This window comes from Malaclemys terrapin, chromosome 1 (genome assembly GCF_027887155.1).
Source record: "Malaclemys terrapin pileata isolate rMalTer1 chromosome 1, rMalTer1.hap1, whole genome shotgun sequence".
Lineage (NCBI taxonomy): Eukaryota > Metazoa > Chordata > Testudines > Emydidae > Malaclemys > Malaclemys terrapin.
The window spans coordinates 139150536-139163480 of NC_071505.1; the positions used below are offsets into that span (position 1 = coordinate 139150536).

A 12945-nucleotide genomic window follows, 5' to 3' on the forward strand; every position below is an offset into this window, starting at 1 on the left:
CAAATTGCTCTCCCAAGTGGTGAGGAACCTGAGGCAGGGAAATGTGTAGACAAAATGATTATTTTGCCATGATCTGTGTATGTCTCTTGCTAGCTAAGTAAAGAGTAATGGTGTTTAGAATCTCTTATGAAGCCGATGGGTCTGTGATGAGTTAAAACTGTAAATCAGAACGCCCAGAAGGCTAGAAGGTGTCAAGTATCAAGGGGTAGCCGCGTTAGTCTGTATCTACAAAAACAACAAGGAGTCTGGTGGCACCTTAAAGACTATCAGATTTATTTGGGCATAAGCTTTCGTGGGTAAAAACCTCACTTCTTCTATGCATCTGAAGAAGTGAGGTTTTTACCCATGAAAGCTTATGCCCAAATAAATCTGTTAGTCTTTAAGGTGCCACCAGACTCCTTGTTATTTTTACAGAAGGCTAGAGTTCTGCGAGAGAATATGTTTAAGCTACAGGAGAGTCGAGGGGAAGGGGGGAGGTCAGCACTGGTCCTAGGAGCCTATGTTAATTGGGCCATATGGCTGCATTTCCATGAAGTGATAACAGACAGCCTATACCCACGAGATGTGCCAGAGAAGCCAGCAGGGGAAACACTTCTGCACTCTATTGATAGCCAAGGAAGCTTCAGAGCTCATTGGTCCAGTGGTTTGGGACTCCACACAGCAGCCTGGGGAGTGTCCAGCACAGAGCACTCTTCTAGCGCTGCATGTGTGACATATGGGAGCACAGACTCCAGAAAAACTTAAAGTGAGATGCTACTCTGAAAAAGTAACTATGTAAAATTGATACCCCCTTATCCAGCAGTTATGTACTCTGTGCATACTCAGATCATAATTACTGACTTAGCTTAGTGTCAAAAATAAGTTAGAATTTTTTTAAAAATTCCTTTTAGCCCCATAGAGCCAATATTGCTCAGACAGAGGGAACTGGTCTATTTCTACTTGTGTATCACCAGTTGGAATAGAATTGCTTAGTAAGTTCCAGTCAATTGTATCTGTACAAACCTATTACCAACAAAAATTAAAATATGCTACCTATAGTTGGTATTGTCCATAGCCAGATCCTCACTACATAATTTCTAACACCCTCAATTCTATGATAGAGAGCAAAACTCAAAATCATCATCCCAGCTCCAGCTCTGGGAAAGCAATGTGTCATATTACATCCTCAGAAAATGCAAGAATAAAAAGATGAGTCTTGCACCATCCCCTGAAGGTCAACAAACCCAGGCTCCACCAAAATGATAAGAGCAATTTAAGGTGGGCACCCTATACCAAAAACTCCTGGGCCAGAGACCACCAGAGTTCTTCTCAAAAAACTGCTAAGAGAAGCAACATGAGTGTGATTATGTTGCATAAAAATAGTACCTTGCCCCTTTTCCTGCCCTTATTTCTAACCTCTCCAGGTCCTTTTGTATTTTTTTCTCTGACTTCTATAGGGTTCAGAATATCATCCAGTTCAGTATAATCTTATCTACAGCAACCCAAATCATACCTACTCCTGATTTAATACACTGACATGAGTCATCACACTTTAGTTTTGGACCCTCACCCATTTTTCAATCAGTAGGACTGGAATCATTTCTCAACCAGCTTCAATTTATTTTTCAAATAGGATTTTTTGAATGTTTGAAAACAATGCTTTGCTAAACTCAAGATCTGCTCCATAGACTGCCTTCCTGGGTTGGAAAAGATCTTATAGCTTCAATGTAAAGTTTTCAAAAGTGCCTACATTATTAGCCATTTTTGAAAATGTTTACCCTTGGTGTTTAATATTAAAACAACCAAATACATTACAGAAGGCAAAAGGAACATAAATGCAAATTCACATGCTGCAAAGACAGCCCATACTAAATGCTAATGTTAATGCTGATTAATGCAATAGTAATGTTTATAACCACTTGTACTAAATTTATAAGAGAAAAGAGAAGACTTAGAGTTAAAAGCCAACCTACTTCAATTATCTAGTCTAATAACAAAAGCTACTAAGACATTTGGTGATGATACCTGTGTGGATGTCAGAAATCCTTGGCTGGAGTCCTGGAATAGACGTATCGATATCTTCGTATGGCATAAAAATATGAGAGAGAGTTTGTCTATTGTATTAGTAGAGAGTCAACATAAAACAAGGGAGGAAAAAATTATTTGCTGTGGTGTTCCGGCTACAACTGCACAGGAAGTTTGCACATAACTGGTTTGAATTGAGCTGCCCCCTCACAAAGTGTTCAGAGCAAAAGGATTTTCATCTTCATGGGGTTAAAGCATCATTATGACCAGGAGTCAAATTAAAAAACAAAATTAGTGATACTCTTCCAGGCTTCACCCACAAACCAAATTTTCCCCATTTGAGATACGAAAATGTCACATAACTCACAGCACATTGCATAGATGTTCAAAATATTATCCTGTGGGCTTTGCTTGGCTTTTCAGGCTTCACTCCCCCTCAGAGAAACAGTCATGGGAAGGCCAAATTAAGGCACAGATGTAATATGCCCAGGACCACAGCTCCCAGAGTTTTGTGCTGGGATCAGAGTCTAAGCATTCATGAAGATATGAATTTTCCTAATTCTTATGGTTGCAAAGAAAAGGATGGAAGTGTGAGCCAAGTGTAACTGATGCAGTGACTTCTACATAAATCTGCAGACAGCCTCCAGAAGAGGTAAGAGCAGCAACCATCAGAGCCAGGGAAAAAGCCACCTGTCCTCCCAGCAGCCACCAGAGCAGATCTGGGCCCTGTTGCTGCAGGGGAGGGGAGCTGACTATTTGGGGATTTTGGATTACCCCATTGGGCTTTGTGGGATTGGTTCCCCCTCAGTGACCTTGTCTTAATCATGAAAAAATATGTTTTTAAAAAATGTCAGTTAACTCTATTTGAAACACCACTAATGCAGATGTATTTTAACATCCTTATAACTGGATTAGCTATTTGAGGTCCAGAGCAGATGGGGTTTAGAGGTAGCAACACTCCCTCAACCCAAATCTGACCAAAAATCTGTTTTAACTGTATTAAATTGAGTCTACACTAGGTCCTAAGTGGTGTTTCAAAATATCTGTGTAGTCTTGTATCTGTCCTTTCCTCAATTGCCTATAAGACAGTGAGCATTTTGGGGTAGCAAGCATCCCAGAGCTTCTTCCTGGGAGTGGGTCTCGTCCCGGTGGGGGGAAAAGAACACAGCTCACCACACCTTTAAAGGTGTCTGAAGGAAATGTCTGTACTGCATTGCTGTGTCCCAGGGAAGTTATTGAAGTTGGATCATTTGTAACAGCTTCACACTTTCTCTCCCAGCTGAGAGGCAGGCTTCAGGGGCCAGGCAAAGCAGGGTGGAGGAGAGGGCAGCTTTGGTCTAAAAGGGGAAGAGAAAACAGTGCAGCATTCCTTAGAATTTGTTAGAAGAAAATGTTTGTAGTGTTCTCCTGGGTCCCTGGAGAGTTAAAGAGGTTGAGGTGACTCGCCCTGCTTTAATCTTTGTCTCCTGGCAGAGAAGAAGGCTGCCAAGGGTGAGTGGATCAGGACAAGTGGGTGGGTAGCAGCTCCATTTTTGTGTGGGAAGAGAGAACAATGCAGCATTCCATTAAAGTTATCTAAAAAAATTATTTGAAACAATGCGCATGCATCCCAGGAAAGATATTTAAGTTGCCATATGTCTCCACTTTCCTGTCCATTTTGCAGCCAATAGACAGGCACAAAGGCAGGTTTTTAGAGGCAGGCAGGGACTGGGTTCATGATACCTATCTCCTTTTGCATTAAATCTCTCCATCCTAGTTCAGAATTTTGTTGAGTTACATTCCATTCTTCTCCCAGTCCTGGAAGCATATTCCAGCAAGTTTTTCATGCAGCATGAGCTCCAGCTGGTCTTTTAGATTCCTGGGGTGTGCAAATCTGTTTGTACCTCCTTCATAGATCACCAGATCCCTCCATACAATGATATGTAGTGGGGTACCCATTCTCAGAAACATTTCCCTGGCACAGAATGAAGACTGAAAAGACACTTCCTTTTTCCATTGAGGTACTTGAAATACCATCCTCCAGAGGGTGTCCAGTCTTAAAGAAGAAAATTGAAATTGGTAACATAGTCCTTGGAAGGAATCTCCACACTATCCTCCAACCTCTTGAGAGAGGGTGAACTTTTTAAATGATTAAAACAACTACTAATTTTTGTATCATCATTATATGCAGCTGGTCTTTCCTTATGGGCTGTAGCAGCTTTCTGAGAACCAGGGTACCCAGTGTAGAGGGAGTTACATTTCTTGAGTGTTTAAAAGTATCAACATTTTGGCCTTCTACAGCAGTTATGTTATTAGGGGGAGGATCAAGTCTTTTCCCAAGGCCAAACATAAAATGTTTTCATGCTCATTGATTTTGCAGATACTTTAGCTTCTGAAACTAAAACCACCCCAGCAAGAGGGCAGGACCAGAACCCAAGAGAGGGCAGAGGAAGGCGTAGAAGGGCCCTGGGGACCTGCTTGCAGGTGTGCAGCAGAAAAATCAGGAGCAGTTTAAGAGTACTCTCTGCAGCAAGAGGAGAGAATTCTGGACCAGTTCCTAGAGGATGAGAGATGGCATCAAGAATGAGAACATACCTTAATGGACTGGCTAATTGGACTAGTGTTTGACAGAGTCCAGCACCTACCTGTTACTGGGCCTCTCATCAGCCACTGCCTCCTCCTGCTGCTCCTTCATCAGCCAGCCAGGTGCTCCTACAGCAGGACCTCTGCATCTGCACACACACCTCCAGCCAACCAGGAAGACAATGCGAGATCTGCAGGAGTTCTGAGAAAACAGCAGTTAATGACTCCTGCGACCCCTGTTTGGAGACACAACTGTGTTGGTCCACAAGCCATTCTGCCTCAGCATTCCCCCCTGGTGAACAGACGCAGAACCATTCAAAGAGACTAGACATGGTCACAATTCTCGGCTCCCAGTCCTGGTTGAAAACATTGTTGTTTATAAACATTTGCCTTCCAAAATAATGTGAAGAAAGTTCTACTTGGGAAAGTGTGTTTTGTTTTTATGTTTTCAAATCTTGCTCTGAAACTCATTTTGCCACTCAAGAGACATCAGCAATAGTGTGTCTTTGTGTGGTACTATGGTATAAAATGGTTTGATTTGCTCGTCGATTCACTTTAACCTATTAATGTTACCATTTTTGAAAAAGTTAAGTATCTATCTCATGGTTTTAGGGCATAGGCTGGAGCAGGAACCATAACAGGAATAGGCATGGGCTGAAGCAGAGGCAGCAGCAAGTTGGAGCAGGAGTAGTCAGTCAGAACTACCAGGTAACAGGGAGCATCCCCAACAAGGTAGCGCCGTTGAGCAGACTGGAGTGGCTGCTTTCATTAGCAGCCTATATACCAGCTGGTTTGACCCTTCCTCATGGATTGGCTGGGCCATTAGGACTCACAAGTAATTATTTCAAATGACATCCCCATATAAATTATGACATGTTTCTACACCCCCCCTTTTTTGCTTTATGTCCCACTCTCTGATCTCATTTTTGGACATGTACATTATTGGTGTGGCAGCCATTTTGATTTTTTAATTTTTTTTATGGAGAACATTAGGACTGCTTGTGTGTGTGTGTGTGTGTGTGCGTGTGTGTGTGTGTTTTCACATTGAGAGCCATTTAAAAAATGTTAAGATTAGAAGAATAAATAATTTCTTTTCAGAAAAAAATAGGCTTTTATACAGTTAAGCCCTTTTCAATAAAGTTTAGTAAGAAGAGGAATAAAGTGTGAAGACATAAGTATGTTAATAGGCCATTTTAGAGAAAAAATAATTTATGCATTGACGTTATTTTGAAATAAAGTCTGAATGACACACCTTTTTAGAGAAACAATGTATGTCTTTTGAAATAAAGGCATTAAATGTTAGTAACAGAACATGCTTTTTTTTAAAAAAAAAAGAAGAATTTGTATGCATTTTGGTTATTTTAAAATAAAGTCTAAATGAGAAAAAAAATAGAGAGCAATAATTGTATTTTTTTTTAAATAAAGGCATTAAATATGAGCAATAGAACATGCATTTTTAGAGACCATTGGGGGAAGGGGTGGTGATTAAACAAGACACAAAATGAGAGAGGCAGTAGAACAACCAAGAAAAGCGAAAGACTTTCTGCCTGTTACAGACAGGGAGAGAAAATAAAGTGAGAAAGCTGCAGAGAAAGTTTTAAAACAACAGGAAGGGAAGAAAGCCTGTGTCATTGACCAAAGAGCAGAGAAAAGAGAAAAGCACCTTACCGTTGCAGCTGCCACTAGTCAAATGCCAGTAATTCCAGGACAGTCAGCCTTGGACAAGTCATGACTCTTGGATGAGCCAATCAGAAGCTATTCTTTAGACATGTCATAGAATTTCACTTTCCTAAACCATCCATAATGTCCCAAGAGACATAGCTTTTGTCCGCTAACCTATTTACAAAATGCATCTCTTTAAGCAACTGAATGAAAAGACAAACACTGTACATAACACAAGTTGTTTTATAGAAATACACCCGCCTTTTAAAAAAATAGTGTTAGCTTCCTTTTTAAAGTTTTGCCTACAAGAAAACTGCTCTAAAAACTTATTACTTGTAAACTGTAAAGAAAGCTTTAGATTTACACACTTTATACAAAACTCACACAGGGTAACTTAAAAGAAAACTAGCTTATGTAAAAGAGTTGATAACACTTTTTACAGAAGATAAGAATTCTATCTAGTAAAGTGCTAACAAATAAACTTTTAAAACACCAATCAAAAGGAACATACATGTAAATTTCTTTATTTACAAAATGTATGTAAATTTAGCAGACATCCTTATTTGTTCTTAGTTTTGTACCAGGAACTAAATTACCTCTTTTTACATAAAGCCTTTAGCATTTGTCTTTAAAAATAGTAGAAAGGCCCTCATTAAAGTTATGTCCAGCCTTTCTACACCAATTTCCCTTATCCTCTTATCTTTAAAAAACTGTGTTAATTTGCTTTTTATAATTTTGCCTAAAAGAATTGACCAGAATACAAAACACACACACACACACACAAACAGATCTACAGGCTTATCACTTGTAAATTGTAAAGAAAGCTTTAATATTTAGGGTGTAGTATAAAACCCACAGTTGATGGTTTTTATAATCTAAAATAGTTTTTAAAAAACAAAAGCCATGGTTTTATGATGGCATGAAATCCCTCTGACTATGTTATTTGAAGAAACAGCCCCAACCCACCCCCATCCCTTTTCTGAGTTTTTTTTTTTTAATTTAAAATTTCATCTTCTCATGTTCTTTTTTGCCAAACATACAGATTTTAACCATAGCAAATAAAGTTTTTAAATATAAACTTTTAGAGGTTTAACATGTAAAACAGGATAGTGGGGATACAAGAGCTGTCCTGGACTTTAGGGGAATGTTGATAACTAACTGAAATCATTTTTAGTGAAGCAGTTTTGTAGTTTTGTTAACTGTCATGCTTTACCATGGGCAAGCATTTGTAATACAGAATTACTTTCCCACTTTATGAGGCATTGGACTACCAGAAATAATAAGCAAGATTAACAGAAACATTACGGGAATACATTCTTGCAGATATTTTATAGCAACACCTGCAAAGCAACAATTGCATATTTTTTCTCTTTTATTTATCAATTACATTCAAGGGGCCCTAAGGATGATTTTTCTCTTTTTATATAACACTTTATATTTTACTTGTATATGGGCTGTAACCATAGATGCTATGTAGTATTAAATAATACAAGACAGTAGATCAGGGACCTGAGAAATTACTGAAAACAGAGGTGTTATGATGACTAAAGCCCTAATGCAGAGGGCATAGGGGAAATTAAAAGGCACAGCTGAAGTGGAAGAGGGCATGATTTAAGAGAAGATTTGTAGAAAATGGTGGGGAAGATGAGTGGTTCAGGGCTACTTTGCGATGGCCTAGGGGCCTCACTAACTATTTTCCTCATGCCGAAGCACACAGGGGCCCTTGTTAAAAGAACAGGCTGCCCATCTGCCTTTTGTTGTTGACAAACTCTAATATAATAACAAATATAATACAAAACTAAGGGTGCATCCTACTTCCCTTTTGACAACCACCTTCCTGCCCCACATCCTACTGTGACACAGACAGAAGTTTTTCCTTACCTAACAAGAGAAGACAATGGACTTTTGAAGCATTGTCCTTAGACGATTGGCTAAGAGAGTATTGGCAACTGTTGTAGAAAACAGTATGAACCCTTTGAACATGCCTGCTGATTAAAGGTGGAAGTGCCTAATTTTATCCCTCAAGGAAATGAAGAGGCTGACTCTTTGATAGTCCTACATTATAATTATACAGGAAAACTTATTCTAAGAGAAAAGGCAACCTGTTGCATACACTTAACAAATGTTGCATTTCTCATAGACTGTAAGGTCAGAAGGGACTATCATGATAATCTAGTCTGACCTCCTGCACAATGCAGGTCACAGAACCTCACCCATCCACTACTCTAATAGACCCCTAACCTCTGACTGAAGTCCTCAAATCATGGTTTAAAGACTTCAAGTTATAGAGACTCCACCATATACATTAGTTTAAACCTGCAAATTTAAAACATGCCCCATGCTGCAAAGGAAGGAGGAAAAAAACAGGGTCTGACACGGTGGGAAATTCCTTCCCGACCCACAGATATGGAGAGCAGTCAGACCCTGAGCATGTGGGCAAGACCCACCAGCCACACACCTGGGAAAAAATTCTTTGTAGTAACTCAGAGCCCTCCCCATCTAGTGTCACATCACTGGCCATTGGAGATATTTACTTCTAGCAGCTGCAGATCGGCTACACACCAGTTAGGTGTTTTGCCCCCACTACTGCCCTTGGAAGGCTGTTCCAGCAGTTCACGCCTCTGACAGGTAGAAACCTTCACCTAATTTAAAGCCTAAACTTGTTTATGGACATTTATAGCCATTTGTTCTTGTGTCCACATTGGCGCTGAACTTAAATAATTCCTCTCCCTCTCTGGTATTTATCCCTCTGATGTATTTATGGAGAGCAATCACATCTCCCCTCAGCCTCCTTTTAGTTAGGCTAAAAAAGCCAAGCTCTTTGAGTCTGCACTCATAAGTTGCGTTTTCCATTTCTCACATCATCCTATTAGCTCTTTTGTGTACGTGTTCCAATTTGAATTCATCTTTCTTACACATGGGTGTCAAGGCTGATTCCCCACTCTGGCATTTTGAGTGTAGAAGGTGGGGACCCACAAGGATTCTAAAAATTAATACTGGCCACTCCAGGCTTGTATTAAACTTCCAAAGTTACAGCTTTTCTCTGACCTTGGATGGGTAGATGCTGCAACAACCCAAGTGCAAAACCCCTTTGAGAATCCAGAAAGGCGCACTTGGGAATTCCTTCCTGTGGAGTACCCTCAGGCCATTTCACACACCGCACCCCCTGGGGAAATGCTGAGAAATAAAAACAAAGGAAATCATCTTTTTGTCACCAGCTAATTAAACAACATATGCACAAACCTCTTAGGACACAAAAATCCAATTCTGTTTTTTTTTTTAAAGGTAAATTTTATTTAAAAAAACAAAAGGAAGAAAATACATCTGAAAACTTAGGCTATCGCTAGATTTAAAAAGAGCAAATACAAGGATTACACATCAAGAATAGTTTGTGAGGTCCAGCTTAAAGGTTACAAGCAAAACAAAAGCACCTGGGCCTAGCACAGAGTAGTCCACAAGCCATAAAGAAATAAAAGGAGATAAACCTGATTACGTCTTCCTAGACATTTCCTGATCTACTTACATATCTGGGATTTCAAATGAGTAGTTTCTAGTTATGATACTGATGATTTTTCATATCTGGCCCCAAGCTTCTTACAGCATAGATCCAGCCCTGTCTCTACTTCTCTCCAAGAACAACAACAGACAGACAAAAGGGGAGTCTTGTTTCAATTTCAAAAAGTTCTAGACTTCACATTGGCTCTTTTAGCCAGGTGCCCACTCACTTCCTTTTACCTATGCATCGCAGTGAGCCTTTTAACACTTTACAAGTAAAGTAAGTAGAGAACAGCTACTAAGAGGGATTTTATAGCTAACTGGCTGGCTGGGTCCATAACAGGGAGCTACTCATATCACAATGGGTGAGCAGAATTGCATACAGCATTCCATATGGGGTCTCACGAGTGCTGTGTACAATGGTACTATCACTTTCCTGTCTTAACAGGAAATACATCACTCGATGCATTTTAGGACTTCATTAGCCTTTTTCATGGCCACTTCTCATTGGCAGCTCATAGCCATCCTGTGACCAACCAATACACACAGGTTTTTAACCTCCTTTGTCACTTCCAACTGATAAATCTCTGGCTTATAGCAAACATACTTGTTGTTAGTCCCTAAGTGCATGAGCTTGAACTTTGCAATATTAAATTTCACCCCATTTCTATTACTTCAGTTTACAAAGTCATCCAGATCTTTTTGTATGATATTCTAATCCTCCTCTGTATTGGAAATACCTCCTTACTTTGTGTCATCCACAAATTTTATTAGCACACACACACTTTTTGTGCCAAGGTCAGTAATAAAAATGTTAAATAAGATTGGTCCCAAGACCGATCCCAGAGGAACTCTACTAGTAACCTCATCCAGTCTGACCGTTTAACTTTCAGCATGATACATTGTAGTCCCCCATTTAACCAGTTCCCTATCCACCTTTCAATTATCATATTAATCCCCATTTTGTCCAATTTAACTAATAATTTCCCACGTGGAACTGTATCAAACGCAATGAGGAGTCTTTGTGGCACCTTAGAGACTAACAAATTTATTTGGGCATAAGCTTTCGTGGGCTAGAACCTACTTCATCAGATGCATGGAGTGGAAAATATAGAAGCAGGTATAAATACATGAAAAGATGTGAGTTGCCTTACCAAGTGTGAGGTCAGTCTAACAAGACAATTCAATTGACAGCAGGATACCAAGGGAGGAAAAATAACTTTTGAAGTGGTAATGAGAGTGGCCCATTTCAGACAGTTGACAAGAAGGTGTGAGTAACAGTTGGGGGAAATTAGGTTTAGGTTTTGTAATGACCCAACCACTCCCAGTCTTTATTCAGGCCTAAGCTGATGGTGTCTGAAACCTGAAGCCTATGTCAAATGCCTTACTGAAATTCAGGTAGATTAGATCTACTTCATTTCCTTTGTCTAAAACATCAGTTATCTTCTCAAAGAAGGAGATCAGGTTGATCTGGCAAGATCTACCTTTTATAAAACAATGTTGTATTTTATCTCAATTACCATTAACCTCTACGTCTTTAACTACTTTCTCTTTCAAAATTTGTTCCAAGACCTTGCATACAATTGATGTCAAACTAACAGGTGTATAGTTTCCCAGATCACTTTTTTTCCCTTTCTGAAAAATAGGAACTATATTAGCGGTTCTCCAGTCATAGGGTACAAGTCCCAAGTTCAGATTCATTAAAAATCTTGCTACTGTGCCAGTTCCTTTAATATTCTTGGATGGAGATTATCCAGGCCCCCCGATTTAGTCCCATTAAGCTGTGTGAATTTGACTTCCACCTCAATGTGGTAATTTCTACTTCCATATCCTCGTTCCCATTAGCTACCCTGCCACTAGCCCTAAGCTCTCCGTTAGCCTTACTAAAAACTAAGGCAAAGTATTTATTTAGGTGTTGGTCCATGCCTAGACTATCTTTGATCTCCACCCCATCCTCAGTGCTTACTAGTCCCACTTCTTCTTTCCTTGTTTTCTTTTTATTTATATGACTATGGAACATTTTACTATTGGTTTTAATTCCCTTTGCAAGGTCCAACTCTGCTTGGCTTTAGGCAGTTCTCACTTTATCCCGACACTTTCTGACCTCCAAGAGATAGCTTTCCTTGCTGATCCCTCCCATCTTCCAATGTTGATAAGCAACTCTAGATGTGACTCAAGGTCGAATGTGTGTGACAGAATGCACCCCTGTGAAGGAACCAGAGGCAGGAACGAAAGATGCTGGGGGTATGTGGAAGTGTCCCAGAGAGTTGAGACAGACTGGTGAAGGAAGAAAGGGGGGCCAGCAGGAAGCTGTTGTTTACAGGATCTTTGGGCTGGACCCCAGAGTAGTGGGCGGGCTTGGGTTCCCCTCTCCCCCTCCCCCCCCCACACACACTTGCCGCTGAGGAAGCGGCCAGGCTATAGACTTCCAAGCCGCTGCAAGGAGCAGCTAGACTGTTGCAGAAGGAGTCCCCCGGAAGGAGTCCCCCAGAAGGGGGGAACCCGGATTGTGACATGGCCGGAGGGCTGTGCCATGAATCAGAGACAGTGAGACTGGAACTGCAGTGGGTCTGCAGGAGGAGACAAGGACAGGAGAGCCACCACCACCAGAGGGCACACCCGCTGACCAGAGCTAATTCCATAAATGGCCAGCAGGAGGTGCCAGTGTGATGAGTGACCCCGTGACACCCTGTATTCACATCCTACACACTATTGTAAAAATCTTTGAACAAAAGTATACTTTGTAAAGTATCATTTGAAAACTCATACTTTGCTGATATGTATCATCCTGATAACATGTGTGTGGCAGCCATTCATGTGAAGTTAAAAGATTCCACTTTATGGTATTATTAACATATGTTCCAAACTGAGGTTGGCAAACAGGTCTTTCTCAGACAAAGGAACGTGTGCTCTGTTTAAATTCCATTTAAGCAGTAAACAGAGTCATGAAGAACGAAGGGAAACAAAGGAAGCTCAAACAGGTGAGAAAAAAGCAACAGGGAACATCCTTCAACATAGACTCTTTGTATCCTGCTACCCAGCTGGAAATGTTTTCAAGAGGGGGACTGAAACTATAAAAAGGCGGGACAAACACATCAAGGCGCCCCTCTCTTTCTGCCCATCCATTCACGAAACTGAAAGGATAAAGGAAGCAGCTGTTGGACTGAGGGAGGGGTCTTGACCTCAGAAGTTTGGTAGGTAAGACCGCTGAAAGCATGTGTA

General features: G+C 40.5%; 1 protein-coding gene across 1 annotated transcript in view; it reads right to left on the reverse strand.

Annotated features, from left to right (window-relative positions):
- The window catches only part of LOC128843699 (C-type lectin domain family 1 member A-like), a 29061-nt gene extending 27018 nt beyond the window's left edge, over positions 1-2043 (reverse strand). The window contains exon 1 of the mRNA XM_054040741.1: positions 2005-2043. The gene's annotated coding sequence lies outside the window, so the exon portion shown is untranslated. The remainder of the gene's footprint in view (positions 1-2004) is intronic.
- Positions 2044-12945: the final 10902 nt, after the last annotated feature.